This window comes from Lepidothrix coronata, unplaced genomic scaffold (assembly GCF_001604755.1).
Source record: "Lepidothrix coronata isolate B3197 unplaced genomic scaffold, Lepidothrix_coronata-1.0 Scaffold69, whole genome shotgun sequence".
Taxonomy (NCBI): Eukaryota; Metazoa; Chordata; class Aves; order Passeriformes; family Pipridae; genus Lepidothrix; species Lepidothrix coronata.
In genome coordinates this window covers 2,111,181-2,128,891 of record NW_016690249.1, presented here as the reverse complement: position 1 = coordinate 2,128,891, position 17,711 = coordinate 2,111,181, and the positions used below count along the sequence as shown (strand labels likewise).

Here is a 17,711-nt window from a genome sequence, read left to right as displayed (position 1 = left end):
CCTTAGTCAAGCATCATTTTTCAGAAGTGAGTATAAGAGAAAAAGGTCAATAAACAACCAGTCATGGTCATCCTGTTAAAGACGGCAGAGATCATATTAGGTTCACATTAATTTCTACCCTTGTAGCAAACACTTGGCTCGTAGAATTGTGCAATTAGGGCTTAGTTTCCTACTACACCTGACCTTCGAGAAACTAAATAAGAGTATTAGGTGTTCATCATATCATGCACTACATTTACAGTTTTAATTTGCAATAGGTAACTTAACATTGAATTGCAGTCACAGAAAAGAGAAACAGACTTTCAGCCCAGACAATTCTTCACCTCTCTCAAACACTAACAGATAGAACATCAAGAAAAGATAGAGCTTTTACAGAGTTACTTTCTATGTTGGTATGTTGATTTTAATAGATGAATATTGACAAGAGATTTGGCTAAGTGTTTCAGCTGCATTGTCCTTCAGCGGAAAGAAGATAAGAACCTTTAAATGGAAATCATATTCTTGCTTGCTAACAACAAACAAAATATATGGTAAAAGCTGTAATCTGATTCTAAGATATTAGTCTCTTACTGTTTGATCCAGAATGTGCACTTCCCATATTAAGTAGGAAAGCTGACTTATATTGCAGCATTTCAAAAGCAAAAAAATTCATTTTCTAATGTCCATTTGTAATAATTTTATTTCACACTAATGTTCCCATTACATGATAGCTGCCGCAGCCTTATTTTCATGAGAACTTGAAAGCTGATCCTTCTCCAGCAGGAAAGCATCGCAAACCCTGAGAACAGGCATTTTCTGGAAGGGTAGAGTGTAGAGGCAGAGCACAGGAACCCAGCCAGCTGACAGGGCTCCTCACAGATGGCCTCAGAGCTGTCGGCACCCGAGTGGCAGCCCAGTGCCTGGGCATCTTCCAAAGATCACAGGCTGAGGGTGGAACTTGCCACAATCTACACAACGGTAATGCTTGATATTATTCCACTGCAATCTGGGACATTAAGCCTACGCTCTAGGTACAATGGTAAGAGAAAGACCTGGGGCTACGCAGGAATTTTACTTAGTAAGAGGTAGTATTAGTCTGGAATAAACACGGCAGATGTTCCTGTTTTTCCTATTGTGTTCTGTGCAGAAAGTGAATACTGTGAGCAACTACAAACACTAAGGTTAAAGATTTCAGAGACAATTTTCTATTTTAAACCACTTTTAAGTGTTCAGTATTCTACATAAATTAAATTTTGTTAGTGCATATGTGTGAGGTAATAACAGCACTTCAGCTTCTGTAAAAAGTGTTAAATATATAGAGGAAAAAAATTCATCATGTTTGAAACTTGTATATATTTCTTAGAGAGGATCAATTTAATGAAATTTTTCATAAATTACAAAGAGTTTATGCTACACTTAATGTTAAGTGAGGCCACTGCCCAAGGTGATCACATAGATATAGGAAATCCAGTCTTCTTCCTTTCCTTGCCATGAAAACTAAACGGTAATGAAAATTCTGATTTTTATGGATGAGCAAATACCTATGTGGTCTATTAATAACATTGACTTTTATAAATTCCAACTTATCAAAGTTGCATTGATTCAGTGCTGGATGAGATTCAAAACAGATAGAGCAGGCTGCCCTGCGGCAGAAATAGTCCCTTGCCCAAGATTTTGAATTGATTGTGTTACATGAATTTTGTTAATGAAGAGGAAAGAAGAAAGGCAGACAAAACTCATCTCACCCTTCAGTACACCTGTCCTTTGCAATGTAATGGGACAGACCTAAATTAGATTTCACATGTCTTTCTAATGTTGCAAGAAAAAGAAAAACAACAAAAAAACCAAAACGTGGAACAGTGTATCAGAAAACACTTTGAAATAAGTACCACACAGAAAAGAGAGGAGGAGAGAAAATTCAGCTATATAGTTCTCTTAGATCCTTCTGAAGATGTATCTTTTCCCATCCTTCACATCTTCCTAAAACATCACACTCTAGTTAATGCAGGGTCACTTCCATCCCATCCTCTTTGAATATCCATGCCCTCAGTCTTAACAGATTGAGGGTTACAACCTGATGCAAGGGTTCAATCTCAAACCACTGGGCTAGTATTTGCTGAGTGTTATGTCATTATCCATACAAACAAAGAGAAGGTAACAACTATCACCAGCCTTTGAAAACAGTGACAGCATTTAACTCTTTATTAGGTGTTTCCTGTTCTCAATCTAGACACTACTTCGACATCCACATATCATAATGAAACATATTTTGCATCATCTATTGCTAATTAAAGGTGAGATTCAGATCATTCAGTGTTGACTTCAGTTCACTTCTGAGTGAAATCTATGTGCCCAAATCTTAGGGATCAAGAGTGCCTTCTCTCCAGCACCATTTAATTTCTGAATGAAGACTGTCATGATCCCACATGTCATGCTGGTCAGGAGCTCTAAAATGCTTGTGGTTTTGGGATTAAAAAAAAAAATATATTTTGAGCCTCTGAAGAATATGACCTTTCTTTGTCAAATGAGGGAGAATCCATTTTGTGCTGCCTCTAGTGGGTTTAGAACAGCAGAAAGCACTACTGCCCAGGCTCCTACTGGTATAAGTTTCATCTGTACCCTCATGTTGGGGCAAACTGTTTCCTAGATCCTCAACAGTGACATCTGTTCATTTCAGAAGTGTAGTAGTCAGAACAGCCAGGTATAGCTTGTTTTTCATGTAAAACAAATATAACCCGGAGAAAAGGAGGTTCATGGGAGACCTTATCACTCTCTAAAACTGCCTGAAAGGAGGTTGCAGCAAGGTGGGGGTCAAGCTCATTTCCCAGGTAATAACTGATAGAATGAGAGGAAATGGCCTCAAGTCACACCAGGGGAGGTTTAGATTGGGTATTAAGAAAAATTTCTTCACCAAAAGGGTGGTCAGGCATTGGAGCAGGCCGTCCAGGGAAGTGATGAAGTCAGCATCCTAGAAGGTATTTAAAAGACATGTAGATGTGGCACTGAGGGACATGGCTGAGTGGTGGATTTGACAGTGCTGGGTTAATGGCTGGATTTGACAATCTTAGAGGTCTTTTCCAACCTAAATGATTTTATGATTCTACGTAAAGTACCTATATTTTGCCTGAGTCCTAGACAGATGGATCTCACATATGTACTCAGGTCATACCTATATCATAGTGTTCTCAGGAAAAAAGTGTACTGGTAACTACTGTTAAAGGAATTGGAGCATAGAATTTTTTATTGTTTTTACTTTTCAGTATGAGCTCAGAATATGCTTGATTATATGCTGAGTCTGTAGCTTTCCAGCTTCTCCATGTTCTCCCCAAAAACTCATTTCATTTTCACACAAAGCATGTTGAACTGAATAGAAGAGCCACATTCAGCTACCATAATTCTGGAGTTTTAGTAACAATATAATAAATGTAGATTAATTTCATATAGTGAAAGATAACCTAGGTTTATTCAACTGATTCTCCAAATTAGTGCTCTCAGTTTCATCTAGTGATCATAAAGGTATCTATTAAAGCAACAAAGGAGCCCGCAAACTGAAAGGTGTGAGTCTACCCTTCAGTTTTCTCCAGAGACAAAAGTGGTCTTTACAAAAGCATCTTAAATTTTTGTCTAAGATGGAAAATGCATTCCATCTCCCTCAATCTGCAAAATATCCTCCTTCCTAGCTGTCACACTCCCAGGAGAATCAGAACCACATGCATATTCTTGATGTCTGCCACACAGAAATGGGTTTAAAGTGAGGTGTCTGGCATGATTTAAGCACATTCCCTTTCATGGGAAGTGCGATTTACAGACTTATATACAGTTTGACTTAATTTTATCCTCTCTCTAGTACCAGTGAAACATTCAGTTTGCTCTCTATATCACTGGCTGTGTTTCAGTTTCCTTAGAACTACCTATAAAACTGTCCCAAGTGCAAGAGCAATCAATATGAAAATGAAGGTATTCCATCTGAGGCCAAAGCTCTAGAAACATCAGAACACATCCTTACCAGCTACTCTGAATGCCTGAATGTGTAAATAATCTTTAAAATCTCCAGTTACAAAAAAACCCTCCATAACTGCTTTGCCCATGTTTAATTGTACAACACCAAACTTCTGTATCATAGAATCAACCGGGTTGGAAAAGACCTCAGAGATCATCAAGTCCACCTTGATCCAACACCACCGTGGTTACTAGACCATGGCACTAAGTGCCACATCCAGTCTCACTTTAAAAGTCTCCAGGGATGGTGAATTCACCACCTCCCTGGGCAGCCCATTCCAATATCCAATTACTCTCTCTGTAAATATTTGCTTCCTAATATCCAACCTAAACCTCCCCTGGCACAGTTTAAGACTGTGCCCTCCTGTCCTACTGATTGCCTGGGAGAAGAGACCAATCCACACCTGGCTACAACCTCCTTTCAGGGAGTTGTAGAGAGTGATGAGGTCTCCCCTGAGCCTCCTCTTCTCCAGACTAAACAACCACAGTTCCCTCAGCCTCTCCTCATAGGACTTGTGCTCGAGTCCCTTCACCAGCCTCACTGCTCTTCTCTGGACCTGCTGCAGCACCTCAACATCCTTCCTGAACTGAGGGGCCCAGAGCTGGACACAGTAGTCCAGGTGTGGCCTCACCAGCACTGAGTACAGGGGAAGAACTGTACTTTTATTATACATACTTATTTTGCATTTGAACAGTATTAATAAGGCCCATTTATTGCATCTAACACTGCAATACAGTAGGATACTTCTTTCATAATAGAAGCATTTTTCTGTGTAGAGACTTACTCCCTCTCTCTGCATGCCTCTCTTCTCCCCCTCTCCCTCTCCCATCTGCAGTAAAGAAAGCATTGCCTGGGCAAAATAAGAATGGCTTAAGCAAACTTCCTCTACACAAGTTCATAAATGTGGATTTAGAAGCAGACTGGAGCTCCTCTTGCAGTGTCACAGAAACAGAGAGAGCAAGGAAAGGAACAGCTACCTGAATATAACATGTAAATTTCTCCCCCCCACTCTTGCCATACTCAGAAGTTGACAACCAGTACACATGTCAAAAAAATCAGCAAATGGAAAGGATGTGAGGAAACTCAAGGTCTCCAAACCACAGGAAGTAGTTGCCAACAGTAAGTAACTGAGACACGGTGCTGCCTCAAATAACAGCGAGCACTGCTTGGCAAGGACAAGCAAAGGATGACTCCTAAAGCAAGCTTTAAGGTAAGTGAAAAATTCCAAGTGCTTAAAGAATAAAAAAGAGGGGAAAAAACCCACAAAACATGAAAGAAAGAATAAGAGACACAGTATAGACTTGTTTGAAGTCAGAGATATTTTAAGGTACTCTTTTGTCCACCTTGTTTCTTGAAGATGAGAACCTAACTAGTGAAAAAGCATTACATTTTTAACCAATGACATCAAAAGCTCCCAATTTTACTGATTATTTTTCTCCAACTTCTTAAAGCATCACCTGCATGACAAGATGGCTTCTACATCATGCCCAAAACATTGTTCCTGCACAGGACTGGAAAAACATCATGTTCTATTACACTGCTATAAATACAACACAATTTATACAGCCTATACAACGTTAGATTTAAGGGAATGTGCCTGTGCATTTTGCATAGATATACAGATATAGATATTTAATGTGATTAATAAAACAGTACATGTGTATACTGATTATTCAATTTTCCAGTAATATTCAGATTAGGATCTCAGTGGACACAGTTACTATTAATACAAGTAGAACAAGAACAAATTAGAAAAACATTTAAAAATTCCAATGAGATTATTTGTGACCACGTGCTGGCATGAGTTAACTACAGTTTAGACTAATTTGACAATTAATTTGCAAGAACAACAGTAAATGCATTCAAAACAGTATTAGCAGAAGAGAGTAATTGTGTCCCCTTTGCAAGCTCCCTAATACAGGCAAAATGACAAAAGAGGTCATGTGCTTAACAGATGCTCCCTTCAGGGGTTGTGTTGCTGAAAGTGCTGCAGTGGCCTAAGGCTCTCCAGATAAACACCAAATATATATATATATACATATACATGCATACATATATACACACACAGAGACTATTGTACAGAATGGAAATAAGAAATAAGATAATCTGCAACAACAGAACAGAAAAGGAGAGTTACTTTGCTGAGTGTCAGCTGTGCAACTGGTAAATTTTCAACTAACACAACACAACCTTATTCTGAGCAGTAACACATATGAAAACAACTGAGAAACACACAGTGTTAGTGTTAAATAAAACTGTGCAGTAACCTAGTGTAAGATAGACAGTCACCGTAGCAAGTATATATTTTGAGACAACTGTTTACCCACTGACTGTGAACATTAATCAACATGTTTCAGCTTTCTCAAGAAAAGGAAACACCCTTCCACTCCTTAATGTCTTCTACTGTTATCTCTATACAGAGCATCAGAAACAGAGAATTTATTTCACAGAAAGTCAATTAAGATCTTAGTTAGCGAGGAAAAAAGCTTGCCAAGGGAGATAAATCCTGCAATGTTCCCAAAACTTAGGGAGACTCCCACTGAACTCTTCCAGTACTTCATTCCACAGTCAAGGGAGGTATGTGAAACAGCGTCATCTTCCTGCTTCTTCCAAGTTTAGCTCCAGGCTTTATAACCCCAAAATTAGAATAAGTGGCAAAATATTGAGGAGCAATAAATTTTTCAACTGGACCGTATGTAGGCTAATTAGGACTTTGAGGACTCAGGATGATAATCCTGAAATTAATCCAGATTCAAAGATACTCAAACAAAAGACCGTGCAGCCCTGTTGCAGTATCCTCACATAGCTTGGATAACCTATAATTTCCTGACATTTCAGATTAGTTTCAAGAGGAATTTGAAGAATTAATGCCTGTGATAGCATAGAATATTATGTTCTGGCTTATCTCTGGGAAGTCAAGTTGTTACCAATCTCTAGAACAGGCAAATACGTTGTCGAACACTTCTGCAATTACGCATACATCCAAGAAAAAGTGGTAATAGTATAGAAACTAATTATTTTCAGGAAGACATATATCAGTAAGGTAAGTCCTTCAATCAGTTTGCTTACATTTTCTGTAGTTAAGCACTACTGTCATGTTAGCAGTATAAATTTAGCTGATAAAGGGACTCTGCACCTGAGAACGAGTTACAGCTACGGAAGTGAAAAAGTACCAGAGCAAGGATCAGACTTACTCATGGCACTTGACACTGCTGGTCACATAATTTCTGTCTTTCTTAGGTGGAGGAAATTATTTGGGGGCTATCTATCCAAGTCTTGACTCCAAAAGCAGAGTATTAAGAAAACAGCTCTTTTGGCATAGTGTGCAAATGTAACAAATATTTCTGTGGAGGATAAAAACTAGTATTGGGTCCCAAAGGGATCTAAGGAAATCCCCTTCATTCCTACACAGATTGGAAGCATGTGGAGAAATGGGTGCAGTTCAGATCGAACTTCAGCAGAAATGAGATTTCCAGATATGCTTCTCAAGTCTAACAAGCAGGACACATCTTCCATGGGAAAGAATAGAGCACAAGCACATAAAAACCAAGAGATTAGTGTAAGGGAGGGTCATCTGACCAACTGTATACAGAAGCTGCAGAGATCTTCCTGCTAGCTAAAGATAGGTTTTTGGAAAGTACTGGGGACTCACAGGAATGAAATAACAAAGCCCAGTTTCAGCTTGGGAGCCTAGTCTCCAATACCTCTTTTACAGCCCGTGGAGAGAGCCATTGATTCAGGGCTGGGAATACTCTCTGCCTCTCCACTAACTTTACTGAATAGTGGCAAAGACAAAGTTAGCTTTTGGGAGTTCCTGTTCCACAATGATAGGAATATCCCTCTTTCTTTGGTAGAAGATGCTACAACTCATCTATTTCCATGTTAATATTTCCTTCTTGTGAGAAAATTTGGGTTTGGATGGAGCTAGTTCAGTTTCAACATTCAGGTGCCTTTATTTATAAAGCTGAGAAATCCCTTGCTTTGAGATGGCTTTTTAAAATATGGAAATTTGTGGATGATGATCAAGTCATCTTGCAAAATTCTGTTCTATAAATTTAAACAAATGAATTCTTGAGGACTCACAGTACAAAAGCTAGATACAAGGACCTTGAAAAATTCCACAGGCCTCTTTTTGAACTCTTTCCCTTATTCATACCTCTTTGTTAAGTGGAAATATCAAGGCACCAGATACAGCAGTTTAGTACCACAATAGGGGAAACTGTCTTTTCCCCTTAACTGCAGACTGTTATTGACAGTTACAGATGCTTACACTTTGAATGCTCATACAGGATAGATGAGAGGACCTTCTACACTACAGCAATCGTGAGTGAAGCACAGTAAACTAAAAAGGATTTTCTGGCGCCAGCAGAGCTGCTCTGCTGGGGAGAGCTCAGATGTGAGTGCAGACTTGCCAAGACTGATAAATTTTTTCTGCCCTAAGCAAAGGGCAGGAGCAGGCTTCATCTCTCATTATTTGTTCTCTCCTAATTTGTTCATACAATTCCCAAGCTTTACGTATCATTACTTTAACTGGGAATGGCAAACTAATGGGCTGAACTTTCTTTGATGGTCAGAGTGCTATATAAAGAGATGCACAGAGTCAAAGTGAAAGATTCAAAGGGGCTTTATCTTCCGGTGTCTAAGACAATGCTGAAGAAACTGAAAAAATATAATAACAAGATTCTTACAGCAATTCTTACAGCAATTTTTGATGTTTCTACTTAGGTATCAAATTTATTCAAAGTTGGGAACTGAAAACTTCCTATATTATGACATAACCCTAAATAAGGGCACCACCAGATTGGAAATTTCTTCCTGTCAAATCATCCAAAGGAAGGTGTCTAGCAGCAGATTTCGGTTGCTATTACTGTTGAAATTGTACCTAAATTGGCAATCTTGATTTGCTACTGTACATCAACCTCCACATTAGCCAATGTGTGTGTGAAAGTATGTACAAAAACACACTGAAAAATAAATCACAGTCTGCAACCTAAGCTAAAATTTTTCAGCTCACTTTCTGGAAACACAGAAAGTAGGTCACCACATATTCCAAAATAGCACATCAGCACTAAAAGCAAAAGGACTTTTTAGCTCATCTCTCTATAGGGGAAAATGGAGAATAAAAGCCTTTTCCTTATTCTGCTATACAGAGGAACACGTACAAGAAAAAATTGCTTATACTTTAAAAAGCCTCCAAATGAGCCACCTATATGGGTTAAAATGTTGTCTGTTTTAATCAAAGCAAAATAACATTAGGTGGAACTATTTAAACTTTATCTAAATATAACCAAGGGAAAAGCCTGAATGTTTAAAATGTGTTTAAAATGTGCTGGATATGTATCACATCCTGTTCCTTGCACATCTTGTTCCTTGTATCAAAAACCTATTTGGTAAAATATTTACTTTGGAAATAACGGGATACTGTCTGTGATTTTGTTGTTCATCTTGTGATTGAATTTTTAAGTATTTGGTGTTGCAATAAGAATTGCTGCCTATTTTGTGATAACTTTCATGCTAGGCACACTTTTAAAAAAATAATTTTTTTAATACCTGATGCAGGTCTCCCACTTCTATATTTGTTCTTCTTCTATTAAGGAAATAAAAAGGTTAAGCTAAAACCAAATTATTTAAGCACTCACATATCTTATAAAGATTCTTAGGAATTCTTCTGGAATTAATATTGATAACTCCTTTCATGAACTATCACAGTACTTTAATATGAAAAGAAAACCAAAATCCACTCTTAGGCAATATTAAATAATGCTTATCAGCCCTAAAATGTTATTACCTGATTCAAGTCAATATTAATACCGTTGGCTGCAACACAATGAATGATGCTTCCCAGCATCTGTTTCCCAGAACAGATTTCAAGATAGAACACTGATATTTTTAATTAGGAAAAAATTATATTCCCTCCCCCAAATTCCAAGTGTCAGCTTCATTTGGATCTCTGTGCTAGACTAAAATGAATGAATGCTTGAAAGTTACTGAGCAGTGGTAGTATGACCTTTTAAGTTCAGCGATTTCTATGCAATCAGCAGGAATTCCTAAAAATAACAAAACAAGTCTATTTTTAGCCTCATTCTCTGGGGTTTTTTTCTTTTTCTTTTTTTTTTTTTTTTAACTACTGGTATACTTGTGTTCCATCTCAGTTCTTGGACATATAGCTCTCATTTATTTTCCTGCATCAATATCTCATCCAGCAGTTTGTGAAGTACTATAATCCATGTATATATGCACAAAATTTAGGCAGATATACAACTGGACTCTTCCAAGAGCCACGCTCCCCAAGAAGGGAGATTAAAATGGAAAACAACTTCCTGAACCCACAGCTGCTGGGATCTGCACTTTTCTTTGACACTCAAACCAACGCTTGCTATCATAATTTAATTAAAAATCAGGAACTTCCTATGTAACACAGGCTACACAATTAACTAAGTGAAGAAACTATAGAGTTTCTCAAACTCTGATAAATGAAGTCAAAATACTAAAATAAAATAAAATGGTTGAATTTTTATGTCCTGTGAGGTCTCCACCTTGCTAAATTTTAAAACCGTAGCCTAGCAAATAAAACGCATAATTAAACATGTTTAATTGCATTCCTAGATTACTGCCAGATAGCTTGTCACATGCCTTGCTGGGTCTAAATAGAAGTTTTCATTTGTTACTTCTAAAAGCCAAAGGCGCAGAAGTAATTGAGTTCAATTTACAGCTGGACAAATATACTATTAAAACATCATCAGATCAAATAAATAAAATAGTATAAATTTACAGTGAAGTGTTCAAATAAATAAAGGGAAAATAAGACAGTTATGTTTATGAGTAGCAAGAGATATGATCTCCCCTCTCTCTAGCATTCTCTCACTGATGCCAGCAATGTCATCCTCCAAAACCTGAGAGATCTATGAAAAGATAATAGGTCATACATTCATCAGACTTCAGTTCTGCTAATTCTGACATGCCACCAGTGTAATTAAAAAGCAACACTGCTCTAGTGAAATGGAAATAAATCATTCCCTCTGTTCCCTGGGATCTTTTCTAAACTGTAAAAGACAAGAGATTTCACAATAGCTCATTATATAATTTGGTTTGGTATTAGAAAATAAATGCCCACAAATATACCTGCAAATTCACATAGTTCCATCTCTGAGTTCAAGGACATTTACAAGACACCTGCTAATATGCCAAATTTGTATTCACTGGAGTGGGAAGCCTGCTATCATGAGATACTGTTTTCACTCAGAAGCCACTAGCTTAACTGCTGAGAGATTGTATCTTCTTAAACTGCTTCTGAAGGAGAAACGTTAGTATAATCAGTTGCTTGAAGGCACAGTAAAACAGGTAAACTAATCCAGAAGTGGTCAGATCCAGTATTTTCTGAGCTTGCTTAACCAGGATGTAGGAGGTCCTAGAATTACAGTTGCAAGGTAGTCTAGGAAACAGCTCTTACATTTCCCAGTTTACAGGCTGTTACTACATATAGTTGTACTTTTCCAGACCAGAGTCATCAGGCATTCCCTCCCAGCTCATGTGGTGCAACACTACATGCTCAATCTTGTGTCTAGAGCACTAGAGATTGTGCTGTAGACTCCTGTGGCTGCAAGTGCTCTACACAGGGTAGACGTCTGCCTTACACCCTTCAGTGACTGACATGGGAATTTCAGCAAGTTCCAACTGTACACGGGATTGAAATTGCACATGCTGCCGGGGAGACGTGTCCTAGAGCCCTAACTCAAACTGAACTTACAGACTCAGCCACATGGAGCCCTTTTCATGCCAGCTGTAAGGTACACATCTCTGGTGTACAGAATAGCTTATCTCTAGGCAACGAAAATCACCATTTTCATAGTGATCAGACAGGTCTAGAATATATATCACACACTTACAGATCATTGTGCTCTACAGCATAAATACTTCCTCTACTTGTTTTGATCTGCACTGTCTTGGGTAAAAAATATCAAAATAAAATAAACACTGAATAATAAATCGTATAAAAATAATTGTCCCACTGTACTGAAAACCATCACTGAAAAATTTAGAAAAGCTGAAACAGAAAAATCTGTATTTAAATGATCAACAAAGAAAATAAAATAAACTACTCAGAAAAGTCTGTGACCTTGTTAAGAGCCTTTATAGTACTGCTCTTTAAAAGCAAAAGAAAATATGTCACTCCCCAGTGGAGTTGAATTGAGAGCACTATGGAAGCCAGTACTACAGGAGAAACACTGCTAAGAATACAATTTGGAGGGACTTACAGTCAATTACACTGCAAAATTAATTGTCTACAAGAAATCTTATTTTTATGGCAGAAGGACTAAATAAAGAATAATAATGGTTGGTTAAAACCCATTGAACCTTTTTTTAGTAGGAAAAAAATGTTTTGTTTTGTTAAAGAGGACAGTGATGTACTCACATTGCTATTTTTCCCCTGGTTCCTTGACATATAAATGCACAGTAGCAATTGAGGCTATTTTAGATACTTAACTTAGTACACATGCAAAATGTTTATTCATCTGTTTTCAAACAACGTATCAGCATTTACAAAACCAAATATAGACAACTCTCTTCTGTAAGGAATTTCAGTCCAAGGAAGACTTTAACTAAACACTTGCACTATATTAGATTAGCTAAAACCCACGTTTCTTCAGCTTCTGGTAATGGTTTGCCAGCTTTCACTAACATTAAGACAGAGTCCATAAATACTCATAGTAAAGTATGTGCACGATCTCATGTCACATGTGATGGCTTAAATATAGCTTTGCAATTCATATTTAAAGTGAGACCATAAGAAACCAAAACCTGTCATTGCCAAATATTTAAATTCATGCACACAATCCTTTTCAGTAAAAACTACATAAACATGAGCTTCCAAATACCAATTTGCATGTTTTACATTTTTCACCTATGCAAAAGACCGAACTATTTACTAAAAAAAGGGTAACAGTTGCCACATTTATTCAATAAAAACATGCATTATTACATAAAATTCATCGTTATTCTTAACAGAAAAATCTTGTGTAAATCTATAATGACTAGATAATTAATTCAAAGTCTTACCTTTCCCTGAAGCAACAGATTCCAGTAGTGATCTCTCTAAATACTTTGATTTTGCAATGTAATTTTCATAAATAGTTTTCTAGTTCAGACAGAGATGCATTAACTGCAAGCAGACTGGATGCTATTTTCTTTGTTTCCTGGAGATCACTGTTTCGCATTGTGAGCCATCACAACTACCTAGGAAAAATAACAGTCAACCTTCAGTCACCTGGACAACGTGATATATTACTGCTCCCAAATTAAACAAAATATTAAACAAAAGCCAAGTCTTAAAACATGATGTCAAAATTTGTATTTATTTATCAAACAGTTTGTAATAGAAGCTGTTAAAAGAATTACTGCATAGTTTCTTACCAGGAGTTCACGCTCTTGGAAAGAGACATAAAACAAGTGGGAAAAAATTATATATAAATCTTAATTTTTTTAATTACAACTTGTCTTTTCATTGAAAATATGAACTAGATTATTTTTTTTTCCAGATTTTTGGTCAGAAGCTATATGCAACAATGAAAACTGAATTATTCCTTAAGCAGAGGTACACAGAACGGGTGCCAACAGAAAAAAAACATGCTGAGAGCAGGAATCTACTTCTACCATTTGGGTATAACTGCAAGGTCCCAAATAAAAGAAGAAATATATTTCTATTTAGTACTAATACAGGCACGGGGCAGACAGTTTTTTAATTCAGTCCAATAACAGCTGTAAGCCCAGAAACAGAAGTTATTCACCCATAGCTGTTCTTCGAGACAGGCTATGCACATTTGTTCTTATGTTGTATGGAAGCAGCACAGAGTTAGCACTGCAACATTTCCACACCCAGACTGGCTGAAATCTTCTCCGTCCAAAAAATCCCAAAGACATGAGATGGCTTTTGAATGGCAGGACTGTTCTTATTGTGTATCAAGTTTATGTCCTGTATTCCCATGTCATCGTAGCAAAGGAGCTTGAAGCTGTCTCTGGTTCTCCTCCTCTGAGCAACTTGATCATTATATGATGCCATGTTACTGTCACTGTGTCCTAGGTTTTAATATCTTTCCAAAAGGTGGTGATACAAAAAAAGCTGAATATTTTGAGCAGATCCCAACCTGCACAAAGGCTTTGAAGTTGAGACTGCCATGTCTGTGTTAAAACCACTGTCAGCAGATGTGGGTACTACACTTTGGAGGGAGAATGCTGTCCCATGATGGATATGACCAGAGGCCCATAATACCAAATTATCAAACTCAATTTGAATTTTGTTACTATGAGGACAGTTTGAAATGTTCTCTGTGAGCTCAAGGAGTGATGATGTTACATAGATCTGTGACATGAGTAAAATGCCTTGCTTGCTAACTTGAATATGAGATGAAGTTGCTCAGGGCCTTGTCCAACCAAAGTGTTGAATACCTCCAAGGACAGAGAGAAAACCTGTCTGGACAACCACAGTGCTGTCAGAGCAACCTCTTGAGCAGTATATCTCAATCTGAATACTCCAGATCCCCAGCAGCAAACAGGACAGTCCAACGCCAACCTAACTTGTTCAGCTGAAATGTTTGATAGGGCACATAATTAAAAGATCTACAGGGTTGATATTAGCAAATGATACTCAGTAGTATTCTATCTCATAAGGGGTTGTTTTACAACCTGTCTCCTCTTCCTATCCTTCCCGTGACAACAGGAACTACCCTTGCCACTTTTATGTATTATTAAATGGCTTATACATTTTGATTTCTCATTTTTCAGTGCTTTTATCCTTCTGGATAGCCCTTTGCAGCTGATGTCCATAAAAAACACAATAGTACTTCTGTCCACACTTTAAGAAGCACTACTCTCAGTCTGGGTAATTCTCTTCTATCATGTTTATGCAAGAGTTCAGTTTTGTGAACGTTAAGAGAATATTGAACGGTGGCATGAGTCAAAAGTCATTGAGAGAGACTGAGCAGTTCTGGCTCAGATCTTCAAAATTTTTGCAAACTTGGGTATCCTTTTGTATCTATACCATTTTAAAGATAAGGCCCCACTTTTTTAGATACTTTTTGGTTTGGAAAATGAGAAGCGACGGACAGCAGATCTGACCGGTTCCTGAAACCACCCTAGTTTTTCACCTTCCTGCTGAGAAGTCTGCTTATGCCTGTGAGATGCTGTAAGAGATGTATAAGATTTTTGAACAAAAATGGATTATGAAGTTTTAAACTCATAAAAGTCAGTCCCAATTACATGGAATACTTCAGGTTATCATCATCAGTACAAGAGAGTGGATTTTGTCTGTCATACATGACATCTGTGCAGTGTTGAGAGACTGCAGCTTAGAAGTAATCACCTAGTTTTGCATATCCATGTGAAAAACTGCACTTTTCAATCTCTGGTAACCTGAAGTCATTACCCTTTGCTCTGGGGGGCGGGGGGGGGGAGGGGAGGATGGTCAGAAGGAGAAGAAGGGAGTGCTTTCCATAACAGACTCTGAAGCCACAGTGTAAACCCTGACTTTCATGGACATACTTTACTTTAAGAACAGCAGTAAGCTGAATCAAGCAGTCAGTCTGAAGCCAAACGTTAAAAACTTTTGCAGACACACCACCTTTTCAGTCCAGTATAAAAAGGGCACAGTCTCCTCTATAACCTGAGCAGAAACCAGACCTTGAACAAGGATAAAAAGGAGGAACCTGAAATAAAGTACAGTATGGATATAACTAGTTTAACTGTCAAGTGTTACACAATGATTTGTCATATGCTATTTAACTTCTTATTTTTCCTCCCTGAACCACTTCGTGGTAAGTATGTTATTTCTACACAGGTATTATTTACACCAAACTATGACTTTCACAGATCTGTGCTTTGTTACATCAGTCTCACTACATGTGCAATAATACATATATGTCAGAGAAATTATTGACACTTCCACTGTGCCCGACTTCTTCTGAAAAAGCTGGATTTTTATTTTTATCTCTTTTTAGCAGTAAAGAAAATTAATAAATGCCCTACGTAAGTACACATTGTTCTTGTAAATATTACTGCTTAATGTGCCTTTCTGAAATAATCTTCATAACACAAAATAATTTTAAAGTATGAAAATTATAATATTAAATGTAAAAAAAAATGCAGTAACTTCATAGCTGTACAGTAAGACATCCCAAAATAAGGTTTGTCAAAATACACATTGTTCTACAGAAACCAACGAAAACTAATGAAGGTAAGAGCTGCATCACTCCAGCACCCTCTGTTGGCCTTCCTGCACCATGTTACTTCGTGTACTCATTTAAGAGCATTATTTGTTGTGTCCTGAAGCTATGACTAAGATTCCATTATACACAAACATAAACGAAAAGCAAAAATAAACCCATCCCTCAACTCAGTCCTATGCATAGCACCTTGAGCTATATAGGACAACACAGCTTAATATCAGAGTACTCAGTACTGCTGCATCTGCCATACATTAGCCCATCTTTGCAGGTATTCAGAATTGATCTGTCTAATTACAAGGGCAAAATGTTCTTTACAAGCACTCTCTGTGTCTGATATTTCTAACAGACACGAATAATAAATGGCATCTCAAGGTCAGCTCTCACCAGTAGAAGGAACAGTTTTACAGAAAGAATAACTATTTTTATGGAGCATCATGCATTGTGGCAACTGAGAAGTAACAATGCATATGCTATGTAGAACATCATCCGACAAAGAAAGTGCTCAAATCAGGTCTCATCAAGCATGCAGGAAAAAAGTCCAGATGCCAGATACAAGGTGAACTACATATAAACTCCATATATTGTGCACAGCCAGATGGTGTAATTTCCAGAAGCAAAGGCCCTTAACCCAGTGATTCTGGCAGCTGCTTTGCAAAGCCTGCTCAGAGCTTTGCAAAGGCAGATGCGAAGTTGCAGTGGGCAGTGGAGAGGAAGAGGGAGGAGGAAGCAGGAGGCCTGAAATGGAGAAGCAGGCATGCTTTCACGGCACTGAGGGAGGTAAGGGTGGTAAGGCTGCTGCTGAAAAAAACTGCCGAGGGTGTTATCAAGGCTGCCCTGACCTTTCTGGCCCCTCAGCAGGTGACAACAGCGGAGAAGCAGCCTGTGCCCAGCTCTACAGCAGGAGGCAAAGACCTGCTGCCTGGCCATCTCACAGTCCTTGAACCACCACTCAAGAAAAGCCACAAGCAAAGAAAAGGCGGGACACAAGCAGATCTTACTGAGTTGTCTGGCTGCTTCCACCAGACAAATGGTTGAGTAACTGCCTACTTTATCTACCTACGGCTAAGCCAACACTGGCCAGAACCCAAAGAACCAACAAAAGAGCTTTTCTTAGCTGATCTTAATGACACGGGGAAATTTAGTCTCAAAAATGTCATCAGCCATTGCAAACCTGCTCCCTTCACTGCCTCTTAATTTTGCACCTTTAAGCTCTATACAGTTATATCTCCTTAGTTTTGTTTTCACAACATCCTGTCTGCTCACCTGAAATTCATACCCACTATCTCACCACCCTTTCAGGCTCTGCTCTCTGCTTCTCTTCTTTCCCACATGCATCTTCACATTATTCTCTCTAATATTCCTATGTTTATCAACTTTAGGATTGTCCTAATAAAAACTGATCCATCCAATAACAATCTCCAGAACATGATGAAATGCATACAGACTTTTGCCAAACAAATTTGTAGTACTATTTGACAGAAAGCATAACTACCCTATTTCAAATATTTACACAA

General features: G+C 38.0%; 1 protein-coding gene across 1 annotated transcript in view; it reads right to left on the bottom strand.

Annotated features, from left to right (window-relative positions):
- Positions 1 to 17,711, bottom strand: part of FRY (FRY microtubule binding protein) — a 236,177-nt gene that overhangs the window by 194,075 nt on the left and 24,391 nt on the right. The window contains exon 2 of the mRNA XM_017818584.1: positions 13,037 to 13,213. The gene's annotated coding sequence lies outside the window, so the exon portion shown is untranslated. The remainder of the gene's footprint in view (positions 1 to 13,036; positions 13,214 to 17,711) is intronic.